We start from the raw sequence: 23,434 nt of genomic DNA, 5'->3' as shown, positions 1-23,434 counted from the left end.
TTTTGCTTATGCAATAGTAACAAACCACCCCAATATTTCAGTGCCTTATAACAACAAAGATTTATATTTTGCTCATGTAAAATGTCAGCTGCTCGTTACCTATGTTTCTGCCTGTCATGAAAGACACGGAACTATTTGTTATCATAAGTCTAGAATCTAGGCTAAAGGAGCAGCCCCTATCTGCAACACGTTGGTGATACAACAGAGCAAAAAAATGATGGAGGTCAAGGTGGAGATGGAAGGGGTAATGACAGAGCCACACGATGGTTCTTTAAGCTGCTTCTCAATAATGGCTAGTGTCACTTCTGTTCACATTCCGTTGACTAAACCAAGCCACATGGCCAAGCCTGACTCAATAAAGCAGAAAAGTATGTTTCTTTCACAGGGAATTGCTGCTAGGCACACATAAGAGAAAGTATTGTGTAACACTGGTACAGGGAAGAAATTACATAATTAAGAACAATAGTACAATCTGACACATTATCCCTCTTTCAAAACATATTTTTATCATCAGAAAAATTATCTTCACCCCTGAAATCCTGAATGGTAATCTCCAGCTCTCATACCACAGTTTCTTGTCCCATCACCTTTTTTGTTCTATTACTATTACTATAATGATTTGACATTTTCATTACCTACATACCATTATTCCACTACTCTCTCACTATCCATCAACCCTCTTTTGAATTTATTTCCCTTCTTGTTCTGCTCAGAAGCCATTGCTCACCAAAAAAAAAAAATAAGAAAGCAGTAAGAAGAGACATATACTGAGTATTTACATGTGCTAAGCAGTAGTCCAAGTATTTTATACATATTCATACATTTAAAACTTACAACAATCACAAAATTTAGAAACTCTTATTATCTTCATCGTCCTGATGAGGGGACTGAGGTACACACATGTTATTAACATCTAATAAAAGGGCAGATACCACACTTTCAGGACAGACAGATGACAGGAGATACCACACTTCCAGATGCTACGCAATTTTGTACAAACACTTCCTTGCATAAATATTCAACTCCTTTGTTCCCAGTGGGGACATCAAGGAGTGGCTTGGAGGAAAGTTGAAGAATTTTCATTTACTCACCTCCTAGCTACCCAAATAAGTAAGTGAAAACATGCACATGAGACCTCAAAATATTTTCCATGGCCCCAACCTGCTAGTAATATCCATATCCCCATTCCATTCTTCCAATCTATAATGCCACTTCTAAGTCTCTTTTATGTAAATATTTTGGAGTTGCCAGTACTTGCCCCTCTCCCCTGTCATATCTCTTTTAAAAACAAATAGGCCAGGCATGGTGGCTCACGCCTGCAATCTCAACACTTTGGGAGGCCAAGGCTGGCAGGTCACCTAAGGTCGGGAGTTTGAGACCAGCCTGACCAACATCGAGAAACCTCATCTCTACTAAAAATACAAAATTAGCTGGGCGTGGTGGTGCATGCTTGTAATCCCAGCTACTCAGGAGGCTGAGGCAGGAGAATACCTTTAACCCGGGAGGCAGGGGTTACGGTGAGTTGAGATCGTGCCATTGCACTCCAGCCTGGGCAACAAGAGCGAAACTCCATCTCTAAATAAATAAATAAATAAAATGTAAGTCAATCTTGTGTTAACTCAAATATCCATGTGATTTTTACTATACATAAGAAACTTAACTCTGATGCAGATAATTTATACAAGTAGGCTAAAACATTTTATGTTAAATTATGATCTTAAATGTAGTTATACTCTCAACACTGCCTGGGGAATCTCCTAATGTTTTCTGGATCACTAAGAAGATGATTTCTTACCTTCTCCTTTCTTCTCTGTTCTCATAAGTCATACTTCTCTTTCCTCCTTGAGAATGAGAATACCCCTCATTCTCTGCCAATGACTTCAACTCATACTATATTTAGATATTTTAAATTGTCATTCAGATCCTGATGGCTCATCTCACTGCATCTACAAAGCCACCTGTATCTGCACTTCTTTTTCTTTCTACCTTCCAGTTACAGTGGAATTTTTTTTTCCTTTTCATAGGCTTGTCCTTCTACATGGGCCCTGATCCCTTCGTCTCCTATTTTCCCAAGGATTCTGTTCCTTTAGGCACCCTCTCTTTTTCTGCATCATAAAATTATCTCTCTTCAGTGGAATAGTTCAGTATACAGAAGTGCTCTATTTTCTGTCATCCTAAGATATAACTTTCCCTTGATATATCTCTTGTCTACTCCTCTTCACAGACAAAGTGCTCTCTAGAGTTTTATATATTCTTTCTCTACTACCTCACCACCCATTAAGTCTTCAATAACTCATATCTAGCTTCTGCCTCTTTCATGACACAGAAATTGTGGTTGCAAAGCTTACCAAAGGCTAAAACAGATAGTAACTTTTCCTTCCTTGCCGTGTTTCCTTTCTTTATAAAATGTTCTCTTGGTATTGGGTTAATCTCACTCTTAGAGCTTTCTTCCTACCTCTACAGTTGCTCCTATTCAGTGTCTGTTGAAAGCAGCTTCTCTTTTGCTTGGCCTCTAAAAGCATAATAGGTTATGAACCCTAGATCCTGAGCATCGCAGCCTCCTCATTTCTTTCTAAATGATCTAGCTGACAGTATTCATTCACATAGTTTTAAATAACATCTGTGTGAACAATTCCTCATTTATGTTCTCGGCCAATAATGTTCCTCTGCTATTTCTTTTAAAACCAATGGTTTATCTGACATCTCCACTTGGAGATCTCATGGTTACCTAAAACTCAACATATTCCAATTTGAATTCTTCAGTCTCCTCCCTCACTCAAGTCTGTTTCTCTCTCAATCTTTCTCATCTCGCTACATATCACAACCAACCATCCAGTTGCTCAAAATAGAAACATGCTTTCATCCTTGATTTAACCTTCACTATCATCCCAGACTCCAATCTATCACTAAGCCCTGTAGTTTCTCTTTTCAAATATACCCAAAATCTGCCCTTTTCCTCATCTTCATGGATTTTATGTAAAATTATGATCTTAAATGTAGTTATACTCTCAACACTGCCTGGGGAATCTCCTAATGTTTTCTGGATCACTAAGAAAATGATTTCTTACCTTCTCCTCTCTTCTCTGTTCTCGTAAGTCATACTTCTTTTTGAGAAGTATGAATATAAGCTAGAATTTGTGGATAGAACATTTGAGAAGAGGGAGCTACACTTTGTAAACACACACACGCAGATCCTGTGGTCTCCTTAATTTTCTCCCATGTTTCTTTCAAGGTCCCTACCAGGGTTGTTCCATGGCTTCTTTATGTCTTTCACAGCTCTTATTACAATATATATATATACATTTATATTTCCTTTTATACTTGCTTATTTACTATCAGTCTTCTCTCCAAATCAAAACCCTCACAAGATAAGATGCATACCACTTTGGCTTATCAATGTACAATAGCTACCTTCAAAAGACCAAAACATAGTAGATGTTCAGTAAATATAATGCTTATTGAATACACGTATGAATTTGTTTTCAAGTTCAAGTTTTGTAAATTGTCAGAATTTCCATTTCCTCATATTTAGATGGGAAAAATGTTACTTACAATCATGATAATAATGGCTAAAATGAGATAATGCCTGGTAAGGTCATTACACACTAAATATAATGTTCCACCTTGTATTCACATATTTTCTTGTAGGATATATTTTCCATGTTATGGCACAAAGAGGAGGACCTAAAGTTTAAAATAATGATCTTAATGAACTTAAAAGACAGAAAGTAGACATCAAAGACCCTGAAAAAGCTAGAATTTGTGGATAGAACATTTGAGAAGAGGGAGCTACACTTTGTAAACACACACACACAGATCCTGTGATCTCCTTAAAGATGACTTTGAGTCTTTGCCTGAATACTAAACTGGATATGCATAGAATGAAACTCCATAAAATGAAGCAAACTACATATAGCTACAGCATAGCTATAAGCTGCAAAATTCCCAAAGCTTGCAGTACACAAGGTTGGAAGGTTTTTGCATTCCAACCAGATAAAGTAGACAGATTTCATTACATACATGAAATATTTAGAAAAGATCCATGAAGAATTATGCCCCAGCTTTAGGTCTACATTAGTCCTAAATAAAGACCACCCTAGACCCACTCAGCAAAGGCAGAAAAAAGCTTCAAAAAGATCAAGCTGCACTGCAAATAACTTCACTACCTGGCAAAAGTCAATAGACTGTAATGGAAAATATCAAAATCTCAACACTAAACATTATAACATGACAATGTCCAGAATTTTTTTAACAATCTAGACATACAAACAAGTAGAAAATGTGACTCATAATTAGAAGAAACCTTAGTCAATAGGAACAGAAACCGAAATGACAGACGAGAACTTTAAAACCGCTATCAAAGATACGCTCAAAAATTTGTGGGAACACATGAACATAATAAAAAAACTAAAAGCTATTTTTTAAAATGTAATTGTAAAACTAAAAAAAAAAAGAAAAGAAAAAGACAGGTTTTATTTTTTTTTGGTCCAAAATACAAAAATACCAAAATAGAAACTGTAGAAATAAATATCAGTGAAACTTAAAGCACAGCAATATAAACTATCTAAACTGAAGCACAGAAAGAATAAACTGAATGAAGATGACTAGAGTCCATCATCCAATAGCTCCTAGCTCTGATAAACAAATCCATTACAGTCTCAAAATACAAAATCAGCATACACAAATTAGTAGCACTGCTGTACACCAACAATGACCAAGCTGAGAATCAAATCAAGAACTCATTTCCTTTTACAACAGGGGCAAAAAATAAAATACTAAGGAATACACTTAACCAAGGAAGTGAAAGACCCCTACAAGAAAAACTACAAAACACTGCTGAAAGAAGTCACAGATGACACAAACAAATAGAACCACATCCTATATTCATAGATGGGAAGAATCAATATTGTGTAAATTACTGTACTTCTCAAAGCAATCTACAGATTCAATTCAATTTCCATCAAAATACCATCACCATTCTTCACGGAACTAGAAAAAACAATCCTAAAATTCATATCGAACCAAAAAAGAGCCCACATAGCCTAAGCAATACCAAGCCAAAAGAACAAGCCCAGAGGCATGACATTACCTGACTTCAAATTATAATACAAGGCTATAGTTACCAAAACAGCATGGTACTGGTATAAAAATAGGCATATAGTCCAATGGAACAGAATAAAGAACCCAGAAATAAAGCCACATACTTACAGCCAACTGATCTTCAAAAAAACATACATTGGAGAAAGGATACCCTATTCAATAAATGGTGCTGGGGAAACTGGCAAGCCACATGAAGAAGAATGAAACTGGATCCCCACCTCTCACCTTAAACAAAAATTAACTCAAGATGTATCAAAGACTTAAGTCTAAGACCTGAAACCATAAAAATTCTAGAAAACTTTGGAGAAACTCTTCTGGATATTGGCTTGGACAAAGAATTCATGACTAAAACCTCAAAAACAAATGCAGCAAAACCAAAAATAAATAAATAGGACCTAATTAAACTAAACTGCTTTTGCACAGCAAAAGAAATAATCAGCTGAGTAAACAGGCAATCCACAGAGTAGGAGAAAATATTTGCAAACTATGTGTCCGACAAAAGACTAATATCCAGAAACTACAAGGAACTCAAACAAATCAGTAAGAAAAATTAATAATAATCCTATCAAAAGTGGGCAAAGTTCATTAATAGACAAATCTCAAAAGATGTATAAGCAACCAACACACATACGAAAAAATGCTCAACATCACCAATCATCAAATTAAAACCACAATGAGATACCACCTTGCTCCTGCAAGAATGACCATAATTAAAAAGTCAAAAGAAAAATAGAAGTTGGCACGAATGTGGTGAAAAGTGAACATTTTTACACTGCTTGTGGGAATATAAATTAGTACAACCACTATGGAAAACAGTATGGAGATTCCTTAAAGAACTCAAAGTAGAACTACCATTTGATCCAGCAATCCCACTCTTGTATGTCTACCAAAGCAAAAAGAAGTCATTATACAAAAAAGACCCATGCACATGCATGTTTGTAGCAGCACAATTCACAATTGCAAAGATGTGGAACCAACCTAAGTGCCCATCAACTAAAGGGTGGATAAAGAAAATGTGGTATATATACACCATCTAATACTACCCAGCCATAAAAGAAGAATGAAATAATGTCTTTTGCAGCAACTTGCATGGAACTGGAGGCCATTATTCTAAGTGAAGTAACTCAGAATGGAAAACTAGATAATCTTTATTCACACTTATAAGTGAGAGCTAAGCTATGAGGGCACAAAGGCATAAGAGTGATATGATGGACTTTGGGGACTTGAAGGGGAAAGTTGGGAGGAGGGTGAGAGATAAGAGACTATGTATTGGGTACAGTGCACCCTGCTCAGGTGATGGGTGCACTAAAATCTCAGAATTTGCCACTAGAACTCATCCACGAAACCAGAAAATCACCTGTACCTCAAAACCTATTGAAATTTAAAACAAACAAAAAAAAATACAAAAACAAACAAACAAACAAAGACAACTGGAGTCTATATAATTGTAGGACATAATTAAGCCATTTACAACACATGTAATTAGAATCTCAGAAGGAGACGGTTCCCAGAAAAATAAAATACTTAAAGAAATAATAACCAAAAAAAAATTCAAAATGTAAAGCAAACCATAAACCGATACATACATAAACCTTAGTAAGAATTAAACAAAATAAACACAAATAAAATCACATCAAGCCACAACAGAATCAAATTCTTGAAAACCACTGATAAAGAGAAAAATTTTTAAATGGATTGAAAAAAGAGGACATTAGGTACAGAATGACAAAAGTAAGAATTACTACTGGCCAGGCGCAGTGACTTACGCCTGCAATCCCAGCACTTTGGGAGGCTGAGGCAAGCGGATCTCCTGAGGGAAGGAGTTTGAGACCAGTCTGGTCAACACGGTGAAACCCTGTCTCTATTAAAAATACAAAACTTAGCTGGTCATGGTGGTGAGTTCCTATAATCCCAGCTACCTGGAAGGCTGAGGCAGGAGAATTGCTTGAACCTGGGAGGCAGAGGTTGCAGTGAGCCAAGATTGTACCACTGTACACCTGCCTGGGGTAACAGAGTGAGACTCAAAAAAGAAAAAAAAAAAGAATTACTACTAACTTTCCATTAGAAAAACAAGCAAGCCAGAAATCAATAGAATATAAAGTGCTAAAGCCACCCCCCAATAAATAAATATATGCCAAAAAGTCTGTCAACCTGAAGTGTTAAGCCCAGTGAGAATAACCTTCAAAAATGAAAGTAAAATAAAGACATTTTCAGACAAACAAATCAGAAGGAATTATTCACTTCAGACCAGCAATACGAGAGTGATAAAGAAAGTGCTTCAGACTGAAAAAAAAAAAAAAGATCCCAGATGTAAATTCTTATCTACAAAATCAAAAGGAAGAGTAGCAGGAATAATAATTGCTTATTTAAGACAAAGACTATATAGTTTAAAACATATGCAGAAGTAACAAGTATAAATTAATAACAAAAGTGAGGGAAAATGAGGTGTTGTGGTAATTCTTTTTTACACTTATATATTACCTGATGTATTATTTGAAGGTTGAGTGTGATAAGTTAAAGAAGTAAACTTAATAAGGTAATAATAAAAATAAAATGAAATCATGTAAGTATGCAATTAAGTCAAACAAAGAAGAAAATGAGTAAAAGAGTTATAAAAAAGACAAACGAAATTTAAAATGATGTAAAGCCCAACAATATCAACAATTACATTAAGTTTAAATAATCTAAACTCAGCAATTACATCTAGGAACATATTATCTGATTGAAGCAAAATCCAACCATAAACATTCTACAAGAAATGAAGTTTGACTACAAGGACAAATGTAAGTTAAAGGAAGAGTATGGAGAAAGTTATGTCATGTAAGAGTTAATAATAAGAATCAATGGGTCAAAGAGGAAATCAGAAGAAAAATTAGAAAATATTTTGAGATGAATGAAAATGAAAACAGGTTATATAAAGAACTTATAAGAAATAGCTTAAATTGTACTTACAAGAACATTTATAGCTATAAATACATACATTAAAAAGGAATAACAATCTCTAATCAGTATCCTAACCTTTCACCTTAAGACACTAAAAAAGTAGAGCAAAGTAAAAGAAGCATAAAGAAGAGAATACTAAGAATTAGAGTAGAAATCAATGAAATAGAAAATAGAAGAGCAATAGAGAAACCAAAACCTGATTATTTGAAAAGCTCAGCGAATTTTGATAAACCTTTAGCTAGATTAATCAAGAAAAAAGAAGGAAGACTCAAATTACAAGAAGGAGAAATAAAAGAGTGGGACATTACTACTGATCCTACAGAAATAAAAAGTATTACAAAGAAATACTGTGAATAATAGTATGCCAACAAATTACATATTTTAGATGAAATGGACAAATTCCTAGAAACAATCAAGCTATCAAACTGATTTAAGAAGAAATAAACAATCTGAATAAATCTATAAACAAGTAAAGAGACTGAATTTGTAACCATAAACGTACTTTCTTCCAAAACAAAGCCCAGGCCCAGATGACTTCAATGGGGAATTTACCAAATATTTAAAGAAGAATTGATACCAATTCGTCACAAACTCTTCCAAGAAAAGACAGAGGAAAGATTACTTCCTAACTCATTCGAAGGGAACAGTATTTTTCTAATACCAAAACCAGACAAAGACATCATAAGCAAAGAGAACCATAGACTAATATATCTTATAAATATAAATGCAAAAATCCTCAACAAAACACTAGCAAACCTAATCTAGCAACATATTTTTAAAAATATAAACTATGCTTGGTTGGAATTTATCTCAAAAATGTAGGCGGGCTTAACATCAAAACACTGATTAATGTAATACATCGTATCTATAGAATAAACGACAAAAACCACATGATTATCTCAATAGAGAAAAAGTATTTGACAAAATGGAACACACTTCTATAAAAACATTGAACAAATCAGAAATAGAGGGGAACTTCCTCAACCTTATAAAAACAATTTAAGAAAAACTCAGAGCTCACATCATACTTAATAGAAAAAGACTAGATACTTTCCTCCTAGAATCAGGAGCAAGACAAGGATGCTCATTCTCAACACCTCTATTCAAGATTGTATTAGAGGTTCTAGCCAGGGCAATTAGGCAATCAATCAATCAATCAATCAATCAATCAATGGCATCTGCATTGGAAAGAAAGAAGTAAAACTATCTCTCTTTGACGATGACATGATCATGGAGATAGAAAATCCTAATAAGTCTGCTAAAAACTATTAGAACTAATAAAGAAGTTCAGAAAAATTATAAGATACAAAATCAATATATAAAAATAAATTGTATTTCTATATACTTGCAGTGAGAAATTCCTAAAGAAATTAAGACAATACCACTTACAGAAGCATCAAAAGGAGTAAAATACTTAGGAATATATTTAATAAAAGAAGCATGAAACTTATGCTCTGAAAATTACAAAATACTAATGAAAGAAATTGAAGAATGTCTAAATAAACAGGAAAGCATCTCATGTTCATAGAATGATGACTTAATGTTGCTAAGATGGCAACATTACCCAAGAGATTGAATACAATTCCTGCTGGAATTCCAGCTTACTTCTTTACAGAAACTGACAAATTGTTTCTAAAATTCATATGGAATTGCAAGGGACAAAAAGTAGCCAAACTAATCTCAAAAAGAACAAAGTTAGAAGACTTACACTCCTTGGTATCAAAACTTACTACAAGGCAGTAGTAATCAGAGTGTGGAACTGTCAAAGCTGGACGTATAAATGAATAGAATTGAATTAAGAGTTCAGAAGTAAAACTGTGTGTCTGTGTCTTATGTTCAAAAGGGTGCCAAGACAAGTCAGTGGTAAAATATTAATAATACTCTTTCCAACAAATAGCTTGGAGATAACTGAATAGCCACATGCAAAAGAATGAAATTTGATCCCTATTCACATCATATAAAAAATTAACTCAAAATAGTTGAAAGACTTATATGTATGAGCTAAAACTATAGAACTCTTGGGGAAAAAAAAAACGTAAGAATAAATCTTCATGACTTTGGATTTGGAAATGGATTCTTAGCTTTAAAACCAAAATCATGAGCCACAAAAGGAGGAATAGGTAACTTGGACTACATCAACATTAAACAAAACAAAACAAAAAACAAAAAGAAAAATTTTTGTGTTTCAAAGGACATTATCAAGAAAGTAAAATGAGCTGAGCATGGTAGCTGAGGTGAGAGGATCACTTGAGCCCAGAAGTTCCAGACCAGCCTAGGCAATATGGAGAGACTCCTCTCTCTACAAAAAAATACAAAAATTAGCCAGATGTGTGGCACAGGAAAATCGCTGGAGCCCTGGAGGTAGAGGCTACAGTGAGCCAAGATCACACCACTATACTCCAGTCTGGGCAACATAGCAAGATCCTGTCTAAAAGAAAAAAAAAAAAAGAAAGAAAGTAAAATGACACCCCACAGAATAAGAGAAAATAATTGCTAATCATGTGTCAGTTAAGGGACTTCTATCTGGAATATACAAAGAATAGTTCAGAATATTTAAATATTTCATAAATATTAAATAAATAGAATATACAAAGAATAATTAAAACTCAATAATAGAATGACAACCTGATTTTAAAAATGAGCAAAGGGTCTGAATAGGGATTTCTCCAAAGATACACAAATGACTAACAAACATAAAAAGATGCTTAACAGCATTAGTCATTAGGAAAATCAAATCAAACCCATGATGAGATACCAATTCATATTCATTAGGATGACTAAACTCAAAAAGACAGATGACAGGAAGTGTCTCTAAGAATGCAGGAAAATTTTATAAAATTTTAAATTGTTGCATTGCCAATAGGATGATAAATGGTGCAGCCACTTTGGAGAATAGCTTAGTTCCCCAAAATGTTAAACATAAAGTTATCATATGACCCAGCACTTACACTCCTAATATATAAGTGATATGTGGTCCCTATATATTAAACATATGTCCAAGAGAAATGAAAACATTTCCACACAAAAACTTGTACATGAATGTTTATAGCAGCATTATTCATGATAACAAAAAGTGGAGATAATTGACCGAAATGTTCATCAACTGATGAATGGATAAACAAAATGTTTTCTATCCATACAATGGAATAGTATTCACCCATAAAAATGGAATGAAGTACTGATACATACCACAACATAAGTGAACCTTATAAACATTATGCTAAGCAAAAGAATCCAGGCACAAAACACTATATATCATTCTATATCAATTAAATGTTCAGATTAGGCTAATATATATAGTCAGAAAGTAGGTTAGTGTTTGCTTATGACTGAAAGGGATGGGGGACGTAAGTGGTAGTTAAACTTCTGGGGTTCCATTTTGGGGCTAAGAAATGTTCTCAAATTTACTTACTTATGGTTGCGTATACCTGGGAATACACTAAAAACCAATGAATTGTACACTTTAAATGGTTGCATTGTATGGTGTGTGAATTATATTTCAATAAGGTTGTTATTTTATAGAAGAGTTAATTAAAAGAACGTTAGAACAGCTATAATAATTTCAGAAAAAGTAGACTTCAAGAAAAGGAATAGTAACCAGACTTTTAAAAAGAGAACTACTTCCTAGATATATCATAGTGATATACAGTAATTCATCGGGAAGACATAATGTTATTAAGTATATGTGCACTTAATAATTATGCTTCAAATATGTGAAGTGAAAACTGACCACATTGAAAAGAATAATAAACAAATAATTCATTAAACGTGGTTTCCAATACCCTCAGCAATTGATAGAAAAAGTGGACAAAAATCTGTAAGGATGTAAGACTACTAAGTAACTTAAACTGTGACAATTATAGATAGCAGAATATACATTGTTTTCAAGTATATGTGTAACAACTATAGAGATAGATCATATAACACTCCATGAAATAAGTAAATTTCAAAGGTTTCAAATAATACAGAATAGGCTCTGTGACTACAATGGAGTTAAATCAGAAATCACTCTAATTTCATCTAGAAAATTCCCAAACATTTGAAATTAAACATAACATGTCCAAATAAATGATGGTTTTATATAAGAAGTATAAAGGAAATACTTTAATTTTAAATATTTGAAAATTAAGAAAACTGAAAATACAACATATCAAAATTTGTGGGTAGGGGTCAGGTGTGGTGGTTCATGCCTGTAATCCCGGCATGTTGGGAAACTGAGATGGGAGGAGCACTTGAGCACAGGAGTTTGCAATTAGCCTGGACAACACAGTGGAACCCTATCACAACAACAAAAAAAAAAAATTGAAAATTACCTGGGCATGGAGCACCTGTAGTCCCAGCTACTTGAGAGGCTGGGGTATGAGGATTGCTTGAGCCCTGCAGGTCAAGGCTGCAGTGAGTCATTAGTGTGCCATTACATTCCAGCCTGGGTGACAGTAAAAACCAAACCTCATCTCAAAAAAAAAAAAAAAGTGAGATGAATTTTAAAAAGTAACTAGAAGGAAAATTATAGTTTTTGAAGCTTGTATTGGAAAAGAAAGATTTAAATCAATGATCTCGGTTTTCACCTTAAGAAGTTAATAAAAAGAAAACAAATTAAACTAAGAATAACTAGAAAGAATAATAAATACAATTACCTGAATGTTTTGTTCCCCCCCAAAATTTATATGTTGAAATACCAACCCGCAAGGTGATTAGGTCATGTGGGTAGAGCCCCTCATGATTGGGATTAGCGTTCTTACAAAAGACACCCCAGAGCACTAGCTCATCCTTTCCACTATGTGAAAATACAGCAAAACAGTGCTATTCACAATAGCAAAGACAGGGAATCAACGTAGTGCCCATCAGCGGTGGATTGGAGAAAGGAAATGCGGTGCATGTACACCATGAAATACTAAGCAGCATGAAAAAGAATGAAATCACTTCCCTTGAAGCAATATGGATGCATCAGGAAGCTGTTATCTTAAGTGAATTAACGCAGGAACAGAAAACCAAATACCACACGTTCTCACTTATAAGTGACAGCTAAACATTGAGTACACATGGACATAAAGATGGCAACAATAGACACTGGGGAGTACTACATGGGGGAAAGAGAGTTGAGGCAAGGGCTGACAATTACCTATTGGATAGTATACTCACGACTTGGGTGACAGGATCATTTGTACCCCAAACCTCAGCATTACACAATATACCTAGGTAACAAACCTGCACATGTGCTCCTGAATCTAAAATAAAAGTCAAAATTATTGGAAAATAAGTTGTCAAAAGAATTGAACAACTCACAGTAAAAGATACAGAAATGGCCAAAAAATACATGAGAAGATGTTTGACATAAATCCTCAAGAAACTGAAAATTAAAATCTTCATGGAATACCATTTTATTTTCACTAGAATGGCAAAAACTATAAATACTGACCATATAAAGTGTTGGTAAGAATGCAGAGCAACTGGAACCTTCATACGTTGCTGTTGAGAATACAAAATGCTACAGCCACTTTAGAAAGCAGGTCGGCAGTTTCACATAAAGTTAAACTTATGTCTACCCTATCACCCAGCAATTCTACTCATAGGTGTTTACTCAAGAGAAATGAAAACACATGTCCACAAAAGACAACCAGAATATGCATAGCCACTTTGTTCATAATGACTAAGACTGGAAAAATCCCAAATGTCCAACAAATAATAAATGAATAAACAAACTGGTACATTCATATAACAGAACGCCATGTAGAAATTAAAGGAAATGAATTATTGATACGTACAACAACTGGGATGAATCTCCAAGATTTTGCTAAGCAAAGTCCCAGACACAAAGGGGTACCTACTTGATGTTTCCATTTGTATAAAATTCTAGAACAGGAAAAACTAATCTATAGTGACAAAAAGCAGTTCAGTGATTGTGGACAAAGATGTGTAGATTGACTCCTAAGTGACAAAAAACATCTATTTGGGTTATGGAAATATTTTATATCTTGATTAGGATGGTGGTTTTACAGGCATATATATTTGTTAAAGCTCAAGGAATAACGTATACATTTTAAATTTGTTCATTTTATGTAAACTACACTTTGATATAGTTAACTTATACAGTAAAATTATATATGTTGTCTCATTGATCCATGCCAGACATTTCTGTAATGTCCATCTAAGAGAAGAGTTTCCCTTGTGGTTTGCATGGCCGCCTCTCTCTGTGTTTAGATTCAAAGCTCCCAACACTTAGATTTCTCTAGTTAGAGGTTAGCTAAGGATCTCATTACCTTTGAAATAGAGTCACTCCTATTCATAAATAAATAACGTTGCTGATGGAGGCTGCTACTTGCTAGGTTAGGACCATGACATGGAAAGAACATGGTTCTTATCTTAATCATACCAGAGTTCTAAACCTGCTTTCATCACTGTGTAGCTTTTTCACTTTAAACATATTTAATCACTCTGTGTCTCATTTTCTGTATGTAATAGGGATAACAATGCCCAACTCGATATGTTATGAAAATTAAGGGTTAAAATAAGTGAAGAACCTGAGAACAGCTGGAGTCAATAAAAGTTAGTCTACCATTCCATGTCTCATCACTCACTTATTTTCTATATTTGTTTTCTTTCTTGAATATAAGCATAAACCAGTTGTCTAAGTTAGCCCTAAACCTTTTGGCCTTTGGAGGACTGCCCATCCATGTGTGGTAAAATCCAGTTTTCTCAGCCCTTAGAAATACCTTAGTTATGCTTTCACCTAGAATTATAAATTTATAAATTAGAGATTCTTCAAATCTGACTCTAACAGCATCAAAAAATACAATCAATACTGAGTTCAAGTTTATATTCTCTTGCAGCATGTCCTTCGGCATGACCCAGAATCATCTTTTTACTCTTAACTAATGAGGAAACAGACCTTTGGGCTTAGAATAAGTTTCAAATAAGCCTACAGATTGCATCTAAATCCCTTAGTTGTTTATGTGAATAAAACATAGCAAGCTGGTAGCTTTTATCTATTGAGAAAAGAAATTAGGCCAGGTGCGGTAGCTCACGCACGCCTGTAATCCTAGCACTTTGGGAGGTGGGCAGATCCATTTGAGGTCCAGAGTTTGAGACCAGCCTGGCCAACATGGTGAAACCCCATCTCTACTAAAAATACAAAAAATTAGCCAGGTGTGGTTGCAGGTGCCATAGTCCCAGCTGCTCAGGAGGCTGAGGCAGGAGAATCGCTTGAGCCTGGGAGGTGGAGGTTGCAGTGAGCCGAGATCGCACCACTGCACTCCAGCCTGGGTGACAGAGTGAGACTTCATCTCAAAAAAAAAGAAAAGAAATTAAAAAATTGAGGCCTACCAAAGGTAGAAATGACTAACGGAAAAATAGGTAAATTAGACATGAAGTCCGATTATGTTTTGATGAACAAAACTAGAAACTTTTATGCTTCAAAGGATATCATCAAGAAAGTGAAAAGACAACCCAGGGTATGATAGGCAATATTTGCAAACACATATCGGATAAGAAATTTATATCCAGAATTTATAAAGAATCCCTATAACTCAACAATATTAAGACAAACAACTGGCCGGGCACAGTGGCTCATGCCTGTAATCCCAGCACTTTGGGAGGCCAAAGCGGGTGGGTCACTTGAGGTCAGGAGTTTGAGACCAGCCTGGTGAAATATGGTCTCTACTATGGTGAAAAGTATGGTGAAACCCTGTCTCTACTAAAAATACAAAAATTAGCCAGGTATGGTGGCGCACACCTGTAGTCCCAGCTACTCGGGAGGCTGAGACGGGAGAACTGCTTGAACCCGGGAGGTGGAGGTTGCAGTGAGCCAAGATCATGCCACTGCACTCCAGCCTGGGTGAAAGAGTGAGACTCTGTCTCAAAAAAAAAAAAAAAAAAAAAAGACAAATAACCTCACTAAAGTATGAGCAAAAAATTAAACAGATACTTCTCCAAAGGAGATAAATTCCACATAGGCACATGAAAAGATGCTTAATAGCATTAGTCATTAGGAAAATCAGATCAAAACCACAATGAGATACTACTTCTCATCTACTAGGATGACTACATTTAAAAAGACAGACACTCATAAGCATCTTCTAGAATAAGAGACAGTTTTTGGAACCCTGGTACAAACTGCCAGTAGGATGAAAAATGGAGGGGCTACTTTGGAAAACAGCATAACAGGTCCTCAAATTGTTAAACATAGGGTTACCATATGACCTAGCAACTACACACCTGATATATAAGTGGTATGTAGTATATATATATTAGGCATATGCCGAAGAGAAATGAAAACATATGTCCATGCAAACACTTGCACATGAATGTTTATAGCAACCAAAAGTGAAAATAACCCCAACAGCCCATCAACCAATGAATAAATCAACAAAATATTCTATATTCATACAATGGAATATTATTCAGCCATAAAATGTAATGAAATACTGATATATGCTACAACAAGGATGAAGCTTAAAAGCAGTGCACTAAGTGAAAGACCACGATCACCAAAGACCACATATTAGATCATTCTATTCATATGAATTCATTAGATTATGCAAATCCACAGTGACAGAAAGTAGATTCCTGGTTGCCTTCCTGGTGGTGTGGGTGGGGGGTGGGGAGGAAAGAATGGAGTGTGACTGCTAAGGTTACAGGGTTTCTTTCTGAATTGATAAAAATGTTCTAAAATTAAACAGTAGTGATGGCTTCACAATTCTGTGAATACTAAAAACCACTCAATTATAAGCTATAAAAGGATGAGTTTTATGGTACCTGCATTATATATCAATAATGTCATATATGTATATATGTACATACATGTGTATATATGTACATACATGTGTATGTATATATGTATATACATATGTATGTATGTACATACATGTATATATGTGTATATGTGTGTATATATGTGTATATGTGTGTATATATGTATGGTCTTTAGCAAGTGAGAGTTGAGCATACCTGGCAGAAATACCTGAAATAGGAAGAGAACTGGCTAAAAATGACCTTGGCTTATTAAGAGAGAATCTGAACTCTAAGCCAGCTTGTTATTTGTATCCTCTGCTCATAAATCTAGTCATGCATGATACAGGGTGTTAAAGAAATTCAGCCCTGGGAAATGGAATAGAGAGAAGAGCTAACTGGATCACAGGAAAGGATTTCTAACAAACAGGCCCCTTTATTTTTAAAATAGTTCCTCTTTGATTAGTAGGCATAGTGAAAAACATCGGTGCCCTATAGGAATCAATCTGGGTGTTTTGTTTCCGTCTGAGAAGATAAATTACAGAACAGTGATTCAAAGAGAGGAGAACAACCTCATTTTGCCTTTAATGGGAAACAACTTTCCAGCTATTCGTTGCTGGATCTTGGAAGGCCGTGGTGGAGGGGTGGGAGTAGGAATGTAGCTAGGCTCTGGTGTTAGGCCCAGGTTTAAATCTTGGCTCCATCACTTTTTTGCTGTGTCTTTCAGGACAAGTTGCCCTGAACCTCAGCTTTTTCATGTGCCAATGTGAAGAGCAGGATCTGTTTCATAGAATTGTTAGATAAATTAAATGAAATAACAGATGAGGATTTTCACATATACGGTTTATACAGTAAGACATCTATATCCTGTGCACTCTGTTTCCCCATTGTTTATTTCCCAAATACTTATTGGACATCTACTATGTAGAAGGCACTATGAAACACAGCAACTTCAAAGATCCTGGGATATATTTCGGGTAGAGTTAACAGGACACACATTGTTATGGTGAAGCTGTACTGCAGAGACAGAATGTGCCTGAGTCACTTTTTACCCTACGGATCTAGCAGAGTGCCTGGTGTAGAATTGGCATCCATAGATAGTTGATGAATAATTGAATTAATTAATTTAAAGAAAATGTGGCAATTTTCCTATTGCTTAACAATTTGAACTTGTGGCCAGGCATGGTGGCTCATGCCTGTAATCCCAACACTTTGGGATGCTGAAGTGGGAGGATCGCTTGAGGTCAACAGTTCAAGACCAGCCTGGCCAACATGGTGAAACCCTGTCTCCACTAAAAATTAGCCACACACGGTGCAGGTGCCTGTAATCCCAACTACTTGGGAGGCTGAGGCAGGAGGATCACTTGAACCTAGGAGGCAGAGGTTGTAATGAGCCAGGATGGCACTACTGCACTCCAACAGCAAGACTCCATCAAAAAAAAAAAAAAAAAACTTGAACTTTTTTCTTCCAGTTCAGAGCTAACTTGGAAGAATCTATTCCATATAACTCAGATTCTCAGCAAATTTTTAATGGGTGATAATATGAGAAATCAAGTGATCCTGAGATTCAAATTGCTCTACACAAGCTAGCAAAACCAAGATGACTGTGGTCCAACTGATACAAATATTGTAAAATTAAGGGAGAGCAGAGGACTTAAAAACAAACTAGAGTTTTGGCTCCATCATCGACTGGCTATGGCAACATTTAATTACCACTCTCAGCCTCAGTTTCTTCTTCTTAAAAATAGGAAAAAGAATACATAATTCATGAAGCTGATAATAGTATTGAAAAAATATGTGATTAGTGTTCTATGTGCCCAAAAAAATCCACGTACATTAAGGTTTAATTTTCAGTTGTGGTTTTACTGTCCAGAAAAGCCATAACGATAGCTTTAGAACTATGAATACATATGCACATCAAAAAATGCTACCATGTACTAATAAAACATTAAATTTTTAAACAATTGCTCATCATTATACAGTAAGTTTTTTTAAAGTTAATTTTATACAAAAAGTTTATCTAAACAGTAATAGCATCTTCAATATGCTAATTTTAAAATGAGGGGAAAATTTGCTTTGTTCTACTTTGAGTAATTCTAGGTTTCTGTAACAAGGCAAAAAAACAAAAATGCAGAGAGAAATTTGTGTTTTTTACACAACTATGAAAGTGAGCAGCTGCATTCCATATACCTGTTGATGGATACCAGGCTACTTATATTCTATTGTTTCAGTGTGTTGTCCCCCTCTAACTAATTGGAGTAAGTTCAAAATGGTGAGATAGAGAGAGAGAACACAGAGGAAGAACTCTTAAGCCTAGACCCAGAAGTGTGATATTATACAGACTTCTCTTCTTAAGAATCTGTTGGATCTACAGTAGCAATGCCTGTGTGATAATTGCAAGGAATAAACAAGTTACACAAATATATACATACCATAGTAATAACAAGTGTTGCCTTTTATTCAATGCCGAATGCTTCCTCACAACAGTACTGAGACATATTATCCTCACTTTACAGGTAAAGAAACAAGATCAGAGTGACCCTAACTTCCCCAGGTCATGCAAATAGGAAGAGACAGAGCCACAGTCACACGGATCTTCCTCGTCCAGAGCTCAGGCACTTTCTCCTTCACTTTCCTGCTTCTCATTAGCCACAAAAATTTAGGAGACTGTTATGTAACACAGACCTTCAAAAAGCATCTTTTCACCCAGATATGCAACAAGAGCATGTCGCTCTTGTCACCCACGCTGGAGCGCAATGGCACAATCTCAGCTCACTGCAACCTCCGCCTCCCGGATTTAAGCAATTCTCCTGCCTTAGCCTCCGGAGTAGATGGCATTACAGGTGCGTGCTACCCGACCACGCCAAGTTAATTTTTGTATTTTTAGTAGAGACGGGGTTTCACCATGTTGGCCAGGCTGGTCTCGAATCCTGACCTCAGGTGATCCACTCACCTCGGCCTCCCAAACTGCTAGGATTACAGGCATGAGCCACCGTGCCCAGCCAAGAACTTCATTATACTAAGTGGAAAACTTTCCTTTCTATAGCTTCTTACAGTTTACAAAGTGTTTCATACTCGACCTTATTTGTTATTCATAAGTCAGCATAGGCATGATTATCTTTATTTCTGAGATGTGGTAAGGGAGGGTAAAAGTGTTTCAATGACTTGCTCAAAGAAGGAAACAGTCCCCTGTCCCCAACTCAAAGTCCTGACTCAAAATCAGTCAAATAGTTTTAAGTGGCATATACCAGTATGTTATGCTGATACTGGCTACAGTGCAACGTGTTTGATTATCATAAGATCAATATGATAATGAAACATGTAGAGGACTTGGAGGCAGAGGCAGGGTAGAACAGCCAGATAATTCAAGAATTAAGAGTAATGTTTAAAATATTAACTATCTTTTAGGAAGCAAAACCAAGGTGACCAAAACTGGCTTCATGTGTCAAGATAGAACAAGAAAAAATGATTTTAAATTGCAGCAGGAAAAAAAAAAAAGAAAAAAGAAAGTTGTTAAATATTGGAAAGTACTTTTGCACCAAAGATCAAAAAAATAAAAATAAAAAGTTAATATGATTTTCAGTCCTTTCCCCTGAAAATTTCTGTAATGGGATTGATGAGATAACACTCACGTTGGGTAGAGTTGGGTGTGGTCTTGTGCAGAGCCTAGGAGCTAAAGCAGAGACTCCTATTGTGCACTCTGCTACGAATTAGAGAAATTTGCAGTAAAGTGTGGGTTCTAGTCATGATTATGCCCCATACAAGCCAAGTGACATAAATCAGAGCACTGGATCCTACTGAATCTATTTCCTCAATTGGAAAATTTTGATGGCAATCCCTGCCATATTTCTCCCACAGAATTGTCATAAACCACCCGAATGAGGTGACTGTGAACTGTACATGTCTTTACAATCACACTCTCATTTTGTGTGTTGACTTCTTCAAATTTAACCAAAAATTGGTCCATTTTGTGTTTTACCTATGTAACTGTCTTCAATACTCTATCTCATCTTATTCTTTTCTTTTAAATTTTCATTTAAAATAAATGCTTTCAAGCAATTCAATGCTTAGCAAATCAAGACATTTTCTTCAAAAATCAAGATTTCACGTAACTTGATCAGAGCATTGAACAGACTCAATAATTTTTGCCTGTCCTCCAATTGTCAAAGATAGTTAAAACATACTCACAGCCTGTCCATTTCCTAGGGCTATGGATTATGTTAGCCCTCTGTGAACTGCCAAGTCATCATTAACACTGGTTGCCAAATGGTTTTTGGCTCTGCTCTGTAGCATTACTTCTTTCTCTATTCGTGTGTCTCTCTGAATGGAGGAGATACAGGTCCCCCTTCTTCTTGCTAAATGGTCCCTATAAAAATTCAGTTTTCCATGAAAATATTCCAGAGAGTATGAAAAATCAAGGCAGAATTAAGACTAAGGTGGCCAAACAGGTGGCTCACGCCTGTAATCCCAGCACTGTGGGAGGCCAAGGTAGGCAGATCACCTGAGGTCAGGAGTTCAAGACCAGCCTAGCCAACATGGTGAAACCCCATCTCTACTAAAAATACAAAAATTAGCTGGGCATGGTGGCAGGCACCTGTAGTCCCAGGTACTTGGGAAGTTGAGGCAGGAGAAACGCTGGAACCCGGGAAGTGGAGGTTGCAGTGAGCCAAGATCGTATCATTGCACTCCAGCCTGGGTGACAGAGCAAGCCTCTGTCTCAAAAAAAAAAAAAAAAAAAAAAAAAAAGACTATAGCATTACTGCAGGATTTGGTATTATGAGGTAGCTTTAAAAGGTGAGGAAACAGGAAGAAAAAACTGTAGGACCTTAATCAGCTCTAGGGCTGTCTCAAGCAGATTCTGTCAATGTGTTCAGAGGTATGCATAGAAAATAGTTCAGGTACTGAGATGTCACTACCCATGGCTAGTCATGCAAAATATATAACTTTCATGCATCATAGTGTTGTATTTTAGAATTATAATTGCATTGGTATTTTAGAATTATAATTCAGATCATTGTTTGGTGTCTAGTAATTAAAACCAAGAAATGTACAACACAACTGTTCAATAATTTACAAAATAAACAGAGTTTAACTTGAAGAAGGTAAAGTTTTCACTGAAAGACAGAGGATACAGAATTGGAGGAATGAGAAGAAGAAAAAACACAATAGATTTCTCTTTTTCTTAGTAGTACTCATTAATTTTTATTTTATTGTTTGATTTTCTTTATTGTGGTAAAATACAAATAACATAAAATTTACCATCTGAGCCCTTTTTTAAGTGTATAGTTCAGTGATCTTAAGTACATTCAGAATATTGTGCAACCATCACCACCATCCATCCCCATAATTTTTCATCTTGTAAAACTGAAACTAAAACCACTAAATAGTAACTCCTTATTCTCCCCTACCCCAGTGCCTGGCAACCACCATTCTACTTCCTGTCTCTATAATTCACACTGCTCTAAGTACCTCATATAAGTGAAATCATTCAATATTTGTCTTTTTGTGACTGCCTTATTTCATTTAGCATAGTGTTCTCATGATTCATCCATGCTGTGGCATAATGTCAGAATTTCCTTCTTTCTTAAAGCTTAATAATACTCTTTTGTACGTACATACGACATTTTGCTTATCTATTCACCTGTCAACGAACATTTGAATTGCATCTACATTTTAGCTACTGTAAATAATGCTGCCATAAACATGGATGTACAAATATCTCTTTGAGACCCTCCTTACAATTCTTTTGGATATATACCCGGAAGCAGAAATACTGAATCCTATGGTAATTCTATTTTAATTTTATAAGGAACTGCCATACTCTTTTCCACAGAGACTGTACCATTTTACATTCCCACCAACAGTGTCCAAAGGTTCCAGTTTCTCCATATTCCTGAGAATACGTATTTTCTCTTTTTTCGATCGTCACCATCCTAGTGGTGTGAAGTCATATCTCACTGTAGTTTTGAATTACATTTCTCTGATTAGTGATGTGAGCATTCTTTGATGAGTCATTGGTTATTTATAGATCTTTAGGGAAATCTCTAGTCAACTCTTTCAACCATGTTTTAATTGGGTTGTTTGTTTTATTGTCGTTGTTGGATTTTAGGAGTTCTTTATATATTCTGGATATCATTCCTTTATCAGATATATGATTTCCAGCTATTTTCTCACATTCTATGGATTGCCTTTTTACTCTGTTGATATTGTGTTTTGATGCACAATTTTTTTTAATTTTCACAAAGGCCAATATGTCTATTTTTTTCTTTTGTTGCCTGTACCTTTGGTGCTATCTCCAAGAAATCAATTCTAAATCCATTGTTGTGAAGATTTTGTCCTATGTTTCTTCTAGGAGTTTTATAGTTTTAGGTATTATATTAAGGTTTTTGATACATTTTGAATTCTTTTATTATATGATATTAGAGAAAGGTCCAATTTTATTCTTATGTATGTGGATATCCAGTTTTGCCAGTACCATTTTGTGAAAAGTCTGTCCTTCCCCAATTATTGTTGGGCAACTTTATCAAAAATCATTTGATCATGTACGTAAGGGTTTATTTTTGGTCTCCCCACACTCTTCCATCAGTCTATTTATGTCTAATGTCTATGCTAGCATGACACTTTTTTCATTACTACAGCTTTGGAGTAGTTTTGAAATTAAGAA

This window comes from Papio anubis, chromosome 1 (assembly GCF_008728515.1).
Source record: "Papio anubis isolate 15944 chromosome 1, Panubis1.0, whole genome shotgun sequence".
Taxonomy (NCBI): domain Eukaryota; kingdom Metazoa; phylum Chordata; class Mammalia; order Primates; family Cercopithecidae; genus Papio; species Papio anubis.
The sequence above is the reverse complement of the archived record's forward strand: the minus strand, read 5'-3'. Positions refer to the sequence as shown.